This window comes from Apodemus sylvaticus, chromosome X (assembly GCF_947179515.1).
Source record: "Apodemus sylvaticus chromosome X, mApoSyl1.1, whole genome shotgun sequence".
NCBI lineage: Eukaryota > Metazoa > Chordata > Mammalia > Rodentia > Muridae > Apodemus > Apodemus sylvaticus.
In genome coordinates, this window is record NC_067495.1 from 151,236,411 (window position 1) to 151,253,007 (window position 16,597).

The window sequence follows — 16,597 nt, forward strand, 5'->3', positions numbered from 1 at the left end:
AAGCAAGTTGGGGAGGAAAGGGTTTATTCAGTTATTTTTACACTGTGGAAACATTGCTGTTGATCACCAAAGTAACTCAGGACTAGACCTCAAGCAGGTCAGGAAGCAGGAGCTGATGCAGAGGACATGGAGGGATGTTACTTACTGGCTTGCTTCCCCTGGCTTGCTCAGCTTGCTCTCTTATAGAACCCAAGACTATCAGCCCAGGGATGGCACCACCCACAAGGGGCCCTCCCCCCTCCCCTTGATCACTAATTGAGAAAATGCCTTACAGCTGGATCTCATGGAGGCCTTTCCTCACCTGAAGCTCCTTTCTCTGTGATAACTCCAGCCTGTGTCAAGTTGACACACAAAACCAGACAAAACGCAGGGCATGTTTTGCATTCTAGCTGAATCATATCTTAGGATGATCCTTGCCAGAGCAAACATGTTCCCCTCGATTAAAATTCCCCTACAACTTTCCTCTTTCTGTTTAAGCTAAAAATTGTGCACAGCTTAACAATTATCAGAAACAATTATCAGTCCCACGAACTTAACAACCATAATATCCTTATGAAGATCTGTTGATATAATGATTCTTCATAACTGCACTCCTGATCATCTGTTCTTCAGCAAATGTATATTTCAGTATCAAGGTTTTCCAGTCTGCAGTCTGATGATCTGTCCTTCCTCAGTTTGTTGAGCTGTCCCTATGCAGAGGGGTCAGCTTTCTGTGTCATCTGCATTGCTGTTTTTCTGTGTTTCTCCCTTCCTCAAGTTGTACCTTTCATGTGGATGATTCTCTTCCCCAGCTCAGATTTTTTGGAGAAATGCTCTGTTTATTTTTTATCATTATTAATAATTATTATTATTGCTGTTATTATTTTTACAGTCCAGATTTTATTCACCTTCTGATCTACCCTCTGACTGTTCCACATCTCATAACTCCTCCCCAACCCCTTGTCTCCATGAGGATGTCCCCACCACGCACCACCCATCCCACCTGACTTCTAACTTCCCTGGGGCCTACAGTCTCTTGAGGGTTAGGTGCATCCTCTCTGACTAAACCCAGACCTGGCAGTCCTCTGCTGTATATGTGTTGGGGGCCTCATATCAGCTGGTGTGTGCTACGTGGTTGGTGGCCCAGTGTTTGAGAGATCTCAGGGGTCTAGGTTAACTGAAACTGTTGGTCCTCCTATAGGATTTCCCTCCTCCTCAGCTTCTTCCAGCATTTCCCTAATTCAACCACAGGGGTCAGCTGCTTCTGTCCATTGGTTAGGTGCAAATATCTGCATCTGACTCTGTCAGCTGCTTGTTGGTCTTTCAGAGGGCAGCCATGCTAGGTCCCATTTTTTTGAGCACTCCATAGCCTCAGTAATAGTGTTAGGCCTTGGGGCCTCTCCTTGAGCTGGATCCCACTTTGGGCCTGTCACTGGACCTTCTTTTCCTCAGGCTCTTCTCCATTTCTATCTCTACCATTCATGCATGTAATTTTGGGTCTGAGTTACCTCATTCAGGATCATACTTTCTAGTTCCACCCATTTGCATGCAAAACTCAGGATACCCTCATTTTTAATCACTGTGTAGTATTTCATTGTGTAATGAACCATATTTTCTGTATCCATTCTTCTGTTGAGGGACATCTGGGTTATTTCCAGCTTCTGGCTATCACAAATAAGGCCACTATGAACACAGTGGAACATGTGTCCCTGTGGCATGGTGGGGCACCAGATCAGATTTTTACCAATTTTGGTGAAACCCCTAATCTTTCATCACCTGTGGAAATTAGACAAAATCTCTTCCCCGGTGTGATGCATTCCCTGACTTCCATTCTGATGTTAAAACATCTTTAATGTATACGTGTAGATCTAATTCAGTATTTTTTCTATAATCCAGTGTCTTTAAGTGGCTGTTTTCCTGCCTCATTGGCATTCAAAAAATTAAAGTTAATAATGCATTATTCAGTCTATTTCTGGAAGTTCTTATCTTCCTTTTCTGTTTAGCAAGGTACAATTAGATCTTTATGAATTCATACATATCAAAACCCAGTATTTTTGGTCTGGTCACTGCTCTGCTGGCCTCCATGGGGCCCATTGAACAAGAAACATCCAGATTATATTTCTTCCCCCTAATTCCCCTGCCCATACCATGGGGCATGGCAGCCTCTCTAAGCTACCTGTGAGGCTGTCTCTGGAGTTCCATTGTCTGGTCACTGCTCTGTCAGCTTCCATCAGGCCCATCAAACAAGGAACATCCAGGCCTGCTACACCAGGAACATTCAGTCAAAGGCTAGCAATCAGAGGACTTCTGCACAGGGACCATCCATATTAGGCCTGCCTTCTGAATACCAGTTACACCAGGAATACCCAAGGACAAGAAGTTGGCTAAAGGATAGCTTATGAACACAAAACACCAAGAGCCAGGGCAACACGGCATTTTCAGAGCAAAGCTATCCCACTGCAGCAAGTCCTAGGTATCCTAATACAATCAAAGCACAAGAAAATGACCTTAAATCCAACCTTACAAAAATTATAGATGCCTTTACAGATGTAAATCCTCCAAAGAAATACAGGAAAATACAATCAAACAGATAGAGGCCTTTACAGACAAAACTAATGAATCCCTTAAAAATACAAGAAAATACAATTAAACAGGTGAAATAAATGAATAAAACTGTATAAGACCTGTAAATGGAAATAGAAGCAATAAAAAAAAAATCACACAATCGAGGGAATCCTGGAGATGTAAAACCTATGAAAGAGAACAGGAACAACAGATGCATCATCAAGAGAATACAAGAGATAGAAGACAAAATCTCAGGAGTAGAAGATATGACAGAAGAAACTGATACATCAGTCAAAGAAAATGTTAAATCTAAAAAAAATTCAGGATATAAAGCATCCAAGAATGGTGGGATATCATAAAATGACCTATTATTAAGAATAATAGGAATAGAATAAAGTGAATAGTCACAGCTCCATGGCATAGAAATTATTCTCAACAAAAATCATAGAAAAAAGCTTTCCTAAAGAAAGAGATGCCTATAAACATACAAGAAGCATAAAGAACACCAATTAGCTTAGACTAGAAAAGAAAATTCTCCTTCCACATAATAAAACACTAAATCTACAGGACAAACAAAGACTATTAAAAGCTGCAAGGGGAAAAAGTCAAACAACACAGAAATGCAAACCTATCAGAATTACACCTGACTTCTCAACAGAGACTAAACTGTAGAAGGGCCTGGACAGATAATGTCTTACAGCATCTAAGAGACGAAAGATGCCAACCTTGACTAGTATAACCAGAAAAACTCTCAGTCACCATAGATGGAGAAAAAAAGATATTCAAAGACAAAAACCAAATTTAAAAAATACCTATCTACAAATCCAGTCCTACAGAAAATATTTGAAGGAAAACTCCAACCCAAGGAGGATAACTGCATACAAGAAAACACAGGAAATAAATAATCCCATACCAGCGAAAACATAATAAAGGAAGCACACACACACACACACACACACACACACACACACATACATATGCACACACATATACACATACACAAACATCACAAACATCAAAATAACACGGTTTAACACTGATTAGTTATTAATACCTCTCAACATCAATGAACTCAATTTCCCAATGAAAAGGCATAGGGTAATAGAATGGATACAAAAACAGGATCCATTATTCTGATGCATACAAGAAACATCCTTCTGCAACAAAGAAAGATATTACTTCAGAGTAAAGGGTTTTCCAAGCAAACAGACACAGGAAGCAGGATGGAATAGCCATTCTAATATCTAATAAAATAGACTTTCAACCAAAATTGATCAAAAAGATGGGAAAGGACACTTCATATTTATTGTCTTAGTTAGGTATCCATTGCTGTGAAAAGACACTATGACCAAGGCAACTCTTATAAGGGACAACATATATTTGGGGCTAGCTTAGAGGTTCAGAGGTTCAGTTCATTATCATCATAGAAGGAAGCATGGCAACATGCAAGCAGGCATGGTATTGGAAAAGGAGCTACGAGTTCTATATCTTCTTCTGAAGGCAAACAGGAGAAGACTACTAGCTTCTAGGCACCGAGGAGCAGGGTCTCAAAGCCCACTCCCACAATGACATATTTCTTCTAACAAGGACACATTTACTCCAACAAGGACACTCCTCCCAATAGTGCCATTCCCTGAGTCATGCATATTCAAACCACCACATTCCACTTCTTGGCCTCTATCTGCTTGATCAAACACATGAGTCCACGGGGGGGGGGGGGGGGGGCGGGGAGGCATACCTAGTCATAACATAATACAAAATACATTTAGTACAACTTCAAAAGTTCCCATAGTCTATCACAATCTCAACAATGTTTAAAAGTTCCAAGTTCAAAAGTCTCTTCTGCAATTCATGTAATTTCTTAACTATAATCTTCAATTAGATCAAAATCAAAAAGCAGATTGTACAACATTACAGGATATATACTACCATTCCAAAATTTCATGGTGTGGAAATACTGGACAAAAACAAGAAAACAAGACATGGGGGCAAACTCCAAACTCAGGATCCCCATGTCCAATGTCAAAGTGCCATTCAGATCTCTAACTTTTTCATCTTAGTTGACTTCAATAAATTTCTTTCTCTTGGGCTGGTTCCACTCCCTGTGAGCAGCTTTCTTCAGCAGGTATACCACAGCTCTGACATGTCTAACATCTTCGGGTAGTCAAGGCAACTTCAAATTTACAGCTTCTTGTTTCAATATCTGAGATTCATACGTGGTATTCCGGGCTCCTCCAAAGGGCATAGGTCACTTCTCCAGCTCTGACCTCTGTAGCACTCTAGGTTAAGGTTGACTCCACTCCACTGCTGCTGCTGTTCTTTGTAGTCATCCCATTGTACTGGCATCTCCAATATGCTGGGGTCTTCTGTTGCAATGAGGCTTCACCAATAGCCTGTCATTGGCTCTCTTCATGTGGCCTCAAATCCTTTGCATGGCTCCTTTATTCCTGGTCTTCCTTGGCTTCTCACAATTTTAAGCCCCATCTGCTCTCCACAGCCCCTTTATGACTTCAAAAACCACCTGGGTGATTTTACACATTACCAAGTTGAGCTGCAGCAGGAGGTACAGCTATCTCTGGAACACAGCTTCTTTGTGCTCTTAGAAAATACTTCCCAGAAGATTTCACCTTAATGCTGCTGGTCTCTTAATCACCACTAATTTCTAAGTTCCAACTAACCAGTATTAATTGTCCCAGTAGTCCCTTCTATTCTTGAATCTAAAGCCAGAGCCACATGGCCAAAGCTGCCAAGATCTGCTGCTTGCTGGAGCTAGAACATGGCCCAATTGTTCTATTACATTATCACCAGCTTTCAGTTTTCTAACTACTTCACTATCTAAGCTTGGCTATCTTGGAACTTACTCTGTGAACTGACCATGAACTCAAAGATTTGCATGGCTGTGTCTCTTCAATACTGAGATTGAAGGCATGTACCACCATGCCTGGACTTCAGCTTTTCTTTACCTAGAACTTGCTCGGTCCCAGGCTAGCATTGAACTCAGAGACCTACTTGCTTTTGTGCTTTTGTCTCTAGGGATTAAAGGTATGTATCACCATGCCTGGGCCAAACTTTTTAATGGTCACTATTCCTCAAGACTTGGATCAAATCCATTTCTGGCTTGTAGTTCATTCCAGACTAAAAGTTCAAATAAAAACAGTAACTGGATCTAATAGAAAAGAAAATAGGAAAGGGTCTCAAACTCATTGGCACGGGGTGGGGGTTGGGTGAGGGTTCCTAAACAGAACTCCTATGGTTCAGGCTCTAAGATCAAAAACTGATAAATGGGACCTCATGAAACTGGAAAGCTTCTGCAAGGCAAAGGACGTAGTCAATAGGACAAATCAGCAACCTACAGATTATGGAAAAATCTTCACTAACCCCACATCTACTAGAGGGCTAATATCTATCCAAAATATATAAATAACTCAAGAAGCTAACCACCATGGGCTATAGAGATAGCTCAGGAATTAAGAGCACTGACTGCTCTTCTAGAGGTACTGAGTTCAATTTCCAGCAACCACATGGTGGCTCACAACCATCTGTAATAGGGTCTGGTGCCCTCTTCTGGTGTGTCTGAAGAGAGCAATGGTGGTGCACTCACATGTATTAAATAAATAAATAAATAAATAAATAAATAAATAAATCTTTTTAAAAAAGAAGAAGCTAACCTCCAAAAAAAAAAAAAAAAAAAAAAAAAAAAAAAAAACCAAACGACCCAATCAAAAAAATGGGGTATAGAACTAAAAGGAGAAGTCACAACAGAGGAATCCTGAAAGGTGGAGAAGTACTTAAAGAAATGTTCAAAGTCCTTAGTATATCAGGGAAATGCAAATCAAAAGGATCCTGAGATTCCGCCTCACAACACTCAGAATGGCTAAGATCAAAAGAGGGGAACACTCCTACATTGCTGGTGGAATTGAAAACTGGTACAACTACTCTGGAAATCAATCTGCAGGTTCCTCAGAAAATTGGAAATAGATCTACCTAAAGACCCAGCTATACCACAACTGGGTATATACCCAAAAGATGCCCCACCATGCCACAAGGGCACAAGCCCCACTATGTGCATACCTTATTTGTGATAGCCAGAAACTGGAAACAACCCAGACATCCCATATCAGAAGGATGGATATAGAAAATGTGGTTCATTTTCACAACTGAATACTACTACTCAGCTATTAAGAATGAGGACATCCTGAGTTTTGCAGGCAAATGGATGAAACTAGAAAATATCATCCAGACTGAGATAACCCAGACTCAAAAGGACAAGCATGGTATGTTCTCACTAATAAGTGGATATTAAAAGGTACAGAGTACCCAAGATACAATCCACAGAATTCAAGGTTAACAAACTAAAGAGCCCAAGTGAGGATGCTTCAATCTCACTAGGGAGGGAGAAGAAACCAGAGGATAGAGGGAGGGAGGGACCTGGCTGGGAGAAGGGAGGGGGAGGGTCAGGGGAAAGGGGGATCATGATCAGGTAATAGGGGGGGCCAGGAGTGAAGCCCCGAGGGCCAGCAGAATGAATGGAAATATACAACCTTGGGAGGTGGAGAGGGCTCTGTTATGCACCAAAGACCTGGAAGGTGAGAGAATCTCAAGAATCACAGGGAGGGACCTTAGATGAAATGCCCAAAATGGGGAGAGGGAACTTGTAGAATCCACCTGCAATAGAAAGACATGGCATCAAGTGGAGAGATAAGAGAGCCATCCCACAGTCAAAAACTCTGACTCAGAGCTCTGGTTGGTTGATATTGTTCTTCCTATGGGGCTGGAAACCCCTTCAGCTCCTTCAGTCTTTTCTCTAATTCCTCCATTGTGGACCCTGTGCTCAGTCCAATGGTTGGTTGTGAGCACCCACCTCTGTATTTGTCAGGCACTAGCAGGGCCTCTCAGGAGACAGCTATATCAGGCTCCTGCCAGCAAATACTTCTTGGCATCCACAATACTGTCTGTGTTTGGTGACTGTATATGGGATGAATCAACAGGTGGTACAGTCTCTGGATGGCCTTTCCTTCAGTCTCTGTTCCACACTTTGTCTCTGTATTTGTTCCCATGAGTATTTTGTTACTGCTTCTAAGAAGGACCGCAGCACCCCGCACTTTGGTCTTCCTTTTCCTTGAGCTTCATGTGGTCTGCAAATTGTACCTTGGGAATTCCAAGTTTCTGGGATAATATCCACTTATCAGCAAGTGAATACCATGTGTGTTCTTTTGTGATTGGGTTACCTTATTCAGGATGATATTTTCCAGTTGTACTCATTTGCCTAAGAATTTCATGAATTCATTGGTTTTTTTGTTTGTTTGTTTGGTTGGTTTTTTGTGGGTTTTTTTTTTTTTGGTTTCTTTTTTTCTTTTCTTTTTTATTGTTCTTTTTTCTAAATCTTTTTTTTTATTCAATATATTTTTTATTTACATTACAAATTATTTCCCCTTTTCTGGCTCCAGAATTCATTGTTTTTAATAGCTGAGTAGTATTCCATAGTGTAAATAAAGGAGGATATTTTCAAGTTCCATGTATTTGCCTAAGAATTCCATGAATTCATTGTTTTGATTTTTTAAATTATATATTTTTATTTTCTATATTCTTTGTTTACATTCCAAATGATTTCCCCTTTCCCAGTTCCCCCCTCCTCATATGTCCCATAAACCTTCTTCTCTCCACTCATTCTCATAACAAATGACTGCCATGAAAAAGTAAGGAGAGGGTCTTGATCCTGGAAAGGCTTGATCTAGCACTGGAGGGGAGTATCAGGACAGAGAAAAAGGAAAGAGGTGATTGGAGAATTCATTGTTTTTAATAGCTGAGTAGTATTCCATAGTGTAAATATACCACATTTTCTGTATCCATTCCTCTGTTGAGGGACATCTGGGTTCTTTACAGGTTCTGGCTATTATAATTACTGCTGCTATGAACATAGTGGAGCATGTGTCCTTATTACATGCTGGAGAATCCTCTGGGTATATGCCCAGGAGTGGTATAACAGGGTCCTCGGATAGTCTCATGCCCAGTTTTCTGAGGAACCATCAGACTGATTTTTAGAGTGGTTGTACCAGCTTGCAGTCCCACCAGCAGTGGAGGAGTGTTCCTCTTTCTCCACATCCTCACCAGCACCTGCTGTCTCCTGAGTTTTTGATCTTGGCCATTTTGACTGCTGTAAGGTGGAATCTCAGGGTTGTTTTGATTTGCATTTCCCTGATGACCAAGGATGTTGAACATCAACCAACCAGAGTTCTCAGAGTCTAAACCACCAATCAAGGAGTAAACATGGAGGGACCCAAGGCTCTAGCAGTAGTATATGTAGCAGAGGATGGCCTTTGCATCAGTGGGAGAAAAAGCCCTTGGTCTTGTGAAGGCTTGATGCCCCAGTTCAGGGGAATGCGAGGGTAGGGAGGCAGGAGTGTGTGGGTGGGTGAAGGCACACCCTCATAGAAGCAGGAGGAGGGGGAATGGGATACGGGGTGTCTGGGAAGGAATTGGGAAAGGGGCTAACATTTTAAATGTAAATAAAATTATTCAATAAAAAAAAGCAACATAAAAAAACCTCTGACTCAGAATGATGTCAGTTAGATATACATTCCTGAGTTGTTTGTTTTTTTTTTTTTAATGTGTTGTATCTTTGTCTTTTTCTTTTCATCACATCAGGTATATAGCTTTGTAAAATACGGTAATAATATCATGAATAAAAATTAAGTAATTTTTAATTAAAATAACTATATTTTTCCAGATGTTTCCATTTTTATTTTTTCTCAGTGCATATTTTTTATTTGATATATTTTTTATTTACATTTCAAATGATTTCCCCTTTCTGGCCCCCAACTCGCCGAAAGTCCCATAAGCCCTCTTCCCTCCCCCTGTTCTCCTATCCACCCCTTTCCCACTTCCCTGTTCTGGTTTTGCTGTATACTGCTACACTGAGTCTTTCCAGAACCAGGGGCCACTCCTCCATTCTTCTTGTACATCATTTGATGTGTGGATTATGTTTTGGGTATTCCAATTTTCTAGGCTAATTTAATCCACTTATTAGTGAGTACATACCATGATTAACTTTTTGAGACTGGCTTACCTCACTTAGTATGATGTTCTCTAGCTCCATCCCAGAATAGCTAAAACTATTCTCAACAACAAAAGAAATTCTGGGGGAATCAGTATCCCTGACCTCAAGCAATACTACAGAGCAATAGTGTTAAAAACTGCATGGTATTGGTACAGTGACAGGCAGGAGGATCAATGGAACAGGACTTAAGATCCAGAAATGAACCCACACACCTATGGCCACTTGATCCTCGACAAAGGAGCTGAAAACATCCAGTGGAAAAAAAGATAGCCTTTTCAACAAATGGTGCTGGTTCAACTGGAGGTCAGCATGCAGAAGAATGTGAATTGATCCATCCTTATCTCCTTGTACTAAGCTCAACTCCAAATGGACCAAGGACCTCCACATAAAGCCAGACACACTGAAACTAATAGAAAAGAAACTGGGGAAGACCCTTGAGGACATCGGTATGGGGGAAAGTTTCTGAACAGAACACCAATAGCATATGCTCTAAGATCAAGAATTGACAAATGGGACCTCATAAACTTACAAAGTTTCTGTAAAGCAAAGGACACCATCAAAAGGACAAATCGCAACCAACAAATTGGGAAAAGATCTTCACCAACCCTACATCAGATAGAGGGCTAATATCCAATATATACAAAGAACTCAAGAAGTTAGACCCCAGAAAGCCAAATAACCCTATTAAAAATGTGGTACAGAGCTAAACAAAGAATTTTCACCCAAAGAACTTCAGATGGCTGAGAAGCATCTTAAAAAATGCTCGACTTCATTAGTCATTAGGGAAATGCAAATCAAAACAACCCTGAGATTTCACCTTACACCAGTCAGAATGGCTATGATTAAAAATTCAGGAGACAGCAGGTGTTGGCGAGGATGTGGAGAAAGAGGAACATTCCTCCACTGCTGGTGGGGTTGTAAATTGGTACAACCACTCTGGAAATCAGTCTGGCGGTTCCTCAGAAAACTGGGCACATCACTTCTGGAGGAACCTGCTATACCACTCCTGGGCATATACCCAGAGGATTCCCCAGCAGGTAATAAGGATACGTGTTCCACTATGTTCATAGCAGCCTTATTTATAATAGCCAGAACCTGGAAAGAAGCCAGGTATCCCTCAATGGAAGAATGGATGCAAAAAATGTGGTATATATACACAATGGAGTACTATTCAGCCATTAGAAACAATGAATTCATGAAATACTGAAAATAACTATATTAAAAGGTTAAAACATTTAAAAACATTAAGAATCACTGACTCTTGAAATCCACTCCTCCCTTCATTTCAGTTTGCCCTTGAGCTCCAGCAAGGCTCCAGCACACCCCCTCCTTTCAGCCCAAGGAGAAAATAAAAGCTCCTTCAGTCAAGGCCCTTGACATTTTCCCCAATTTACTAACCATTTCCTGTATTGACACTGCCTTCAGCTTAAACCTAATCATACAGGAAATTGTTATTTTCTATAATGATATACCAGACAAAGGTCAGAAAAGTCCCCAGTCTTTTTATGGACTATATTTATGGGTTAAAAAGTTTTATTTTGATGTTAGAGGATCCTCAATTCAAAACTTATGTTTAAGGCTTAAACCTAACAGGGGTTGATAGTCAGGAGTCTTATAAATGATCAAATCCTTTAACTTGTTCTGTAATATATATGAAGTCATGCTAAGAACTGATGCAGTTAGTTTTAAGATTATGCTTTATTTAGTCTCCTGTTTTGTGTTTGCAAGGTACAGTTTAAAGCAGATAACTAAAAACAAAGATTGTTAACCGGGCAGTGGTGGCGCATGCTTTTAATCCTAGCACTTGGGAAGCAGCGGCAGGTGGATTTCTGAGTTCGAAGCCAGCCTGGTCTACAGAGTGAGTTTCATAACAGCCAGGGCTACACAGAGAAACCCTATCTCGAAAAACCTAAACAAACAAACAAACAAACAAACAAAGATTGTTTAACTCAGATATGTTAGGTAGGTACTAGCCTTCAAACCTGTCAAAGATCTGCTGAATATGGCCTTTAATATGTTTAAACTTACTATAACAATACAGAGATTCCCAGATCCTAACAGTGACCCCCTCCCCCAATGTCTCCAAGAAGATATGGGCATGCCAAAGATACCACCGAAATTATGGTATAATTACTGGACATAACTGCCCTAATGCCTTGTCCACGTCGGGGCCCAGCCTGAATAGCAGACAAACTGGACAACTAGAGAACTGATTTCCACATATTGCTTTAAACAAGGTGAGGTCAGTCTCTACCATATTCCTTCTCCACAGAAAAAAGCTTCTTAATCTTCTATGCCTGATGGCCAAATATTGCCTCTTCTCATGGAGACCCCAGGAACCTGTGACAACAGTCTAGGTAATGGGATATGGACTAGCCTCTGCCATTTTAATTTAATTATATAGGAATTTATATCACAATTTTTCTTTCTCAAGTCTCTGATCACATTGACAGCTAAGCTAATTGTAACTTGACAGCTAGAGAACAACAGGCAACTAGTTACTTACCTCAAGGTAATCCAATACTATATTAGTTCATGAGTCAATTCATTAACTAAAACTACTAGGTCTCTTATTTAAAAAGAACAAACAAGTTTGCTTTCTTCACAGGCCTTATAAGAGAGGCAGATTTTAATGTAACTTTTGCTATTCTTTCATTTAAATGACTGCTTCCGATAATCAACTAACTATATCTCGTAATAAATAATTGGTTAGAAGAAATGTTAAATTTAAAACTTATATAAGGTCTGAGGATCTAAGAAAATGTTTAAGGGTATAGAAAAATGTTTGAGGTTAATAAGTACAAATTAAAATGTTAAAAGTCTAAGAAGATATCTTAATATATGTAAGTTATGAAAATATAAGAAAATTATTTAAAATATACAAAAATGGGAAATGTTTCATATTCTGTCCCAATGCTACTGTTATTTTAAAGTTCAGAATTTTAACATTGATCAATTAAGTTCAGATACATTAATAGAACACTGGCAGCTTACAATTTAATCACAAGCTCAGGATTTTAAATTCCCTCTGGTTGTCTTTTAAATATAGACTGAAAATTGCTTCTCATCAGGCTAAAACACATCCCTGTTCAATCTATATATCTAGCCCTCAGAATGACAAAAAAATGTTCATGCTTTTTAACCCAAACCTATAGCTTTTACTAGGTCTCAAAGGCATGAGTGTACTCCGTCTGTCTTAGAGACATCTGTTAATTACTTTTTTTTTTACATCCTTCTTTTTATAAGCTAAAATTCATATAAGCTTCAGGGAGTCAAAAATATCTTCAGACTTGGATCCTCCTGCCACAGATCAAATGAACTATAGATAAGTACACTGCTTGTTCTTAAACATGAGGTTTTCCTCCATGATCTTGGAGTTTATTACCTTCTCCAATTACTAGACAATTTTAACTTCAGTCCCTAGTCTATATTTGTCTCAGCAGATTTTCACCTGGCTGACAGACTCCATTCAGGGAACACTTGTGGACTGCAAACTGCTGAGCTCTGGATTAGCTGAGAGCTTATTTTAACCATTCTAGTCCATATGATTGCTCCCTGCCTTTCAGTTGGATCAGATATTCAGATGATTCTGATAATGCCCCATTGCCCAGCCTTTGACTAGCCTTTCAGCTTTCCTGGGCCCTGATGACAATGTCCTAATGTCAATTGTCCCACCTAACAGGTGAAATGCTAAGTCAAAAGGAAACTCCCTAGTGTAAGGGACAAATGGCTACCTATAATGCCAATTGACATACCACTGAGCAGCACATTTCCACTGTCCAGCTCAGAAATCCATAGTTGACACTGAAAAATTCTCCTAAGAGGTCATAATGCTACACTTGTAATACTCATGCTCTGTTATCTCAATATTCTGGAAAGCCCATAACCACCACTTCACTTAGCACCAATAAACTTAAAAATCAGATGATAAGCCAGGCAGTGGTGGTGCACGCCTGTAATCCCAGCACTCTGGGAGGCAGAGGCAGGCGGATTTCTGAGTTCGAGGCCAGCCTGGTCTCCAGGACAGCCAGGGCTATATAGAGAAACCCTGTCTCGAAAAAACCAAATCTTAAAAAAAAAAAAAAAATAAATCAGATGATAATACTTTGTCTAGTTAGCCAAAATGCATTACTACCTCAACCCTTTTCAGGAGCCATCTAGGATAGGCTAAGGCTAGCAAGAAGCCTTCCTGGAGTTGGCCCAATGTTGGTCTTTGATGGGTGAGCTCGATAGCAAGGCTCAGAGACTTCATCTCAAGATATGCTTTTTCTATCATTATTAAATTAATATAATAGTCCCTAGGCATTAGCCCACCCTGTTGATCAGATGTCCTGCAGATCAACATAAAGATGAACTTTCATGAATTAATGATGTTTAGATGCATTAATGATTCTACAAAATACCTGATTTGACTCAAAATATTTCAGGAAGAAATTTTAAGAGATGGTCTGAATTGCTTTGCTAGAAAGATGTAATAAAGTTAGAATCAAGAATAGAATGTGCCCACTCCTCATAATAGTAAATAAAGACTACATGATAAGAAATACAATCAGCTTTCATCATCACACTAAAAAGAGGAATAGGAACAAATTTGTCTTCAAGGAAAAACATTTAGGTCCAAGGATAAAGTCACAGGTGTACACTACGATAAGGCAAGGCCATGTAAAAAACTATTGCTTTCAGTTTCCATTTGCATCCAGAGCTGATCCTGTGCCACAGCGCTCCATACCCAAATACTGCCGGGACACAGCTGGTCTCCCAAGAGTGTGGGCACGCCTGTGAGCAGAGGTAAGACAACCACTTCTGCTCAGAGGGATCCGCTGGGAGCCATCAGGACACAGGAACCAAGGAGCAGCCTGGGACAGGATCCTTCCAGTTTCCTTCTGCACCTGGAACTGATCCTGTGCCAAAGCTTTCCATAGAAAATACTGCCAGGAAAGAGCTAGTCTCCCAGGAGTGCCAACACACCTGTGAGCACAGGTAAGACCACCACTTCTGCTCAAATTCTTGGCTCAAGAGGGACCTGCCAAGAGCCATCAGGACACAGGAACCAAGGAACAGTCAGGGACAGGATCCTTCTGGTTTCCACCCCAGAGCTGACCCTTGTTACAGCTCTCCATACCCAAATTCCTCCTGGAGATAACTGGTCTCCCAGGAGTACTGACACACAGGCTTGCAGGAGGGACAAGTCACAGTCAGAGACAGCAAGACCAGCTAACACCAGAGATAACCAGATGGTAACTGCAAGAACATAAGCAACAGAAACCAAAGCTACTTGGGATCATCAGAATCTAGTTCTCCCATCACAGCAAGCCCTGGATACCCCAACTCATCAGAAAAGCAAGTCTCTGATTTAAAATCACTTCTCATGATAATGATAGAGGACTTTAAGAAGAACATAAATAACTTCCATAAAGAAATACAGGAGAACCTCCAGGGGTTCACCCCTCAAATCCTGGGGTGCATCCTGTTCCTATGCCTCCTATGTTAAGACCTCCACTCCCCTCAAATGTCCCTGGGAACATGCCTCCCCTTCCCTCAGGTAACTGAGCAGTCCCCCCCACCAGCCTCTGTTGTCTGTGTGGTCTTTTCCCATGGCCAGTCCTTGGAAGGTTTTCTATTTTGTCCTGTCCTTTGCCCATTAAACAGCCTCCCTCATGTAAAAAAAGAAAACAAAAACAACCTCAGGCTAGGGTGCAGAACAAGGGAACCTCTCTTTCATTGCTGATAGGAGTGCAAGCTTGTACAACCACTTTGCACATCAATTTGGTGGTTCCTCAGAAAATTGGGAATCTTTACCTCAAGACCAGCTATACCACTCCTGGGTATATACCTGAAAGATGCGCCACAATACCATATGGACACATGCTCAACTATGTTCACAGCAGCATTATTCATAGTAGCCACAAATTAGAAATACCTAGATATCCCTCAACCAAAGAAAATGTAGTACATCTACACAATGGAATAGTATTCAGCTATTAAAAACCAAGAAATCATGAAGTTCTTAGGCAAATGGATGGAACTAGAAAATATCGTACCAAGTGAGGTAGCCCAGACCCAAAAAGACACATCTGTATGGCATGTACTCACTTATATATAAACACCAGCCATAAAGTTCAGAATAATCATGCTACTATCCACTGTGGAAGTCAATTTGCTGGTTTCTTAGAAAATTAGGAATATTTCTACCCTAAGACCCAGCAATATTACTCCTGGACTCCTGGGCATATACCCAAAAGATGCCACACTATACCACAGGGTCACTTGTTCAACTATATTCATAGCAGCTTTATTCGAAATAGCTTGAAACTAGGAACAACCTAGATGTCCATCAACTGAAGTATGGATAAAGAAAATATGTGGTACATGCTCCCAGGGTCTAGACTACCAACCAAGGAGTGTACATGGAGGGATCCATGGCTCCAGATACATATGTAACAGTGCAAGAAGGGATGAGAATGGGTATAGGGACAGTGATCAGATGTGGAGGGAGTGGAGCAGCAGAAGGCTGGCAATGAGAATGGAAATCATTGAGAGTCATCTCTGGGACTAGCTAAAGACCTGGGATGAGAGAGGCTATGGGAAGTCTATGGGGGTGAACCTAACTGAGATTCCTAGCAGTAGGGGATATAGAGACTGAAGTGGCTACCTCCTGCAGTACAGGACTTACACTGGAAAGAGAGGGACATCAACCAACCCACAAAACTTTCAACACCAAATTTGTCCTGCCTACAAGATGCACAGTGATAAAGATAGAGCAGAGACTGAGGGAATTGCCAACCAATGACTGCCATATCTTGAGACCCATCCCATGGGAGAGAGCCAACCTGACACTATTAATGATACGCTGCTATGCTTGCAGTCAGGAGCCTAACTTAACTTTCCTCTGAGAGGTTTCATCCAGCAGCTGATGGAAACAGATGCAGAGACCCAAACATCAGGTGGAGCTCAGGAAGACTTGTGGAAGAGTTGGATAGAACTGAGTGGGCTGGA

The 16,597-nt window shown here is 40.7% G+C and overlaps 1 protein-coding gene across 9 annotated transcripts in view; it reads right to left on the bottom strand.

Annotated features, from left to right (window-relative positions):
- F8 (coagulation factor VIII) overlaps window positions 1-16,597 on the bottom strand; it is a 201,958-nt gene that overhangs the window by 161,619 nt on the left and 23,742 nt on the right. The gene's annotated exons all lie outside the window — the stretch shown is intronic.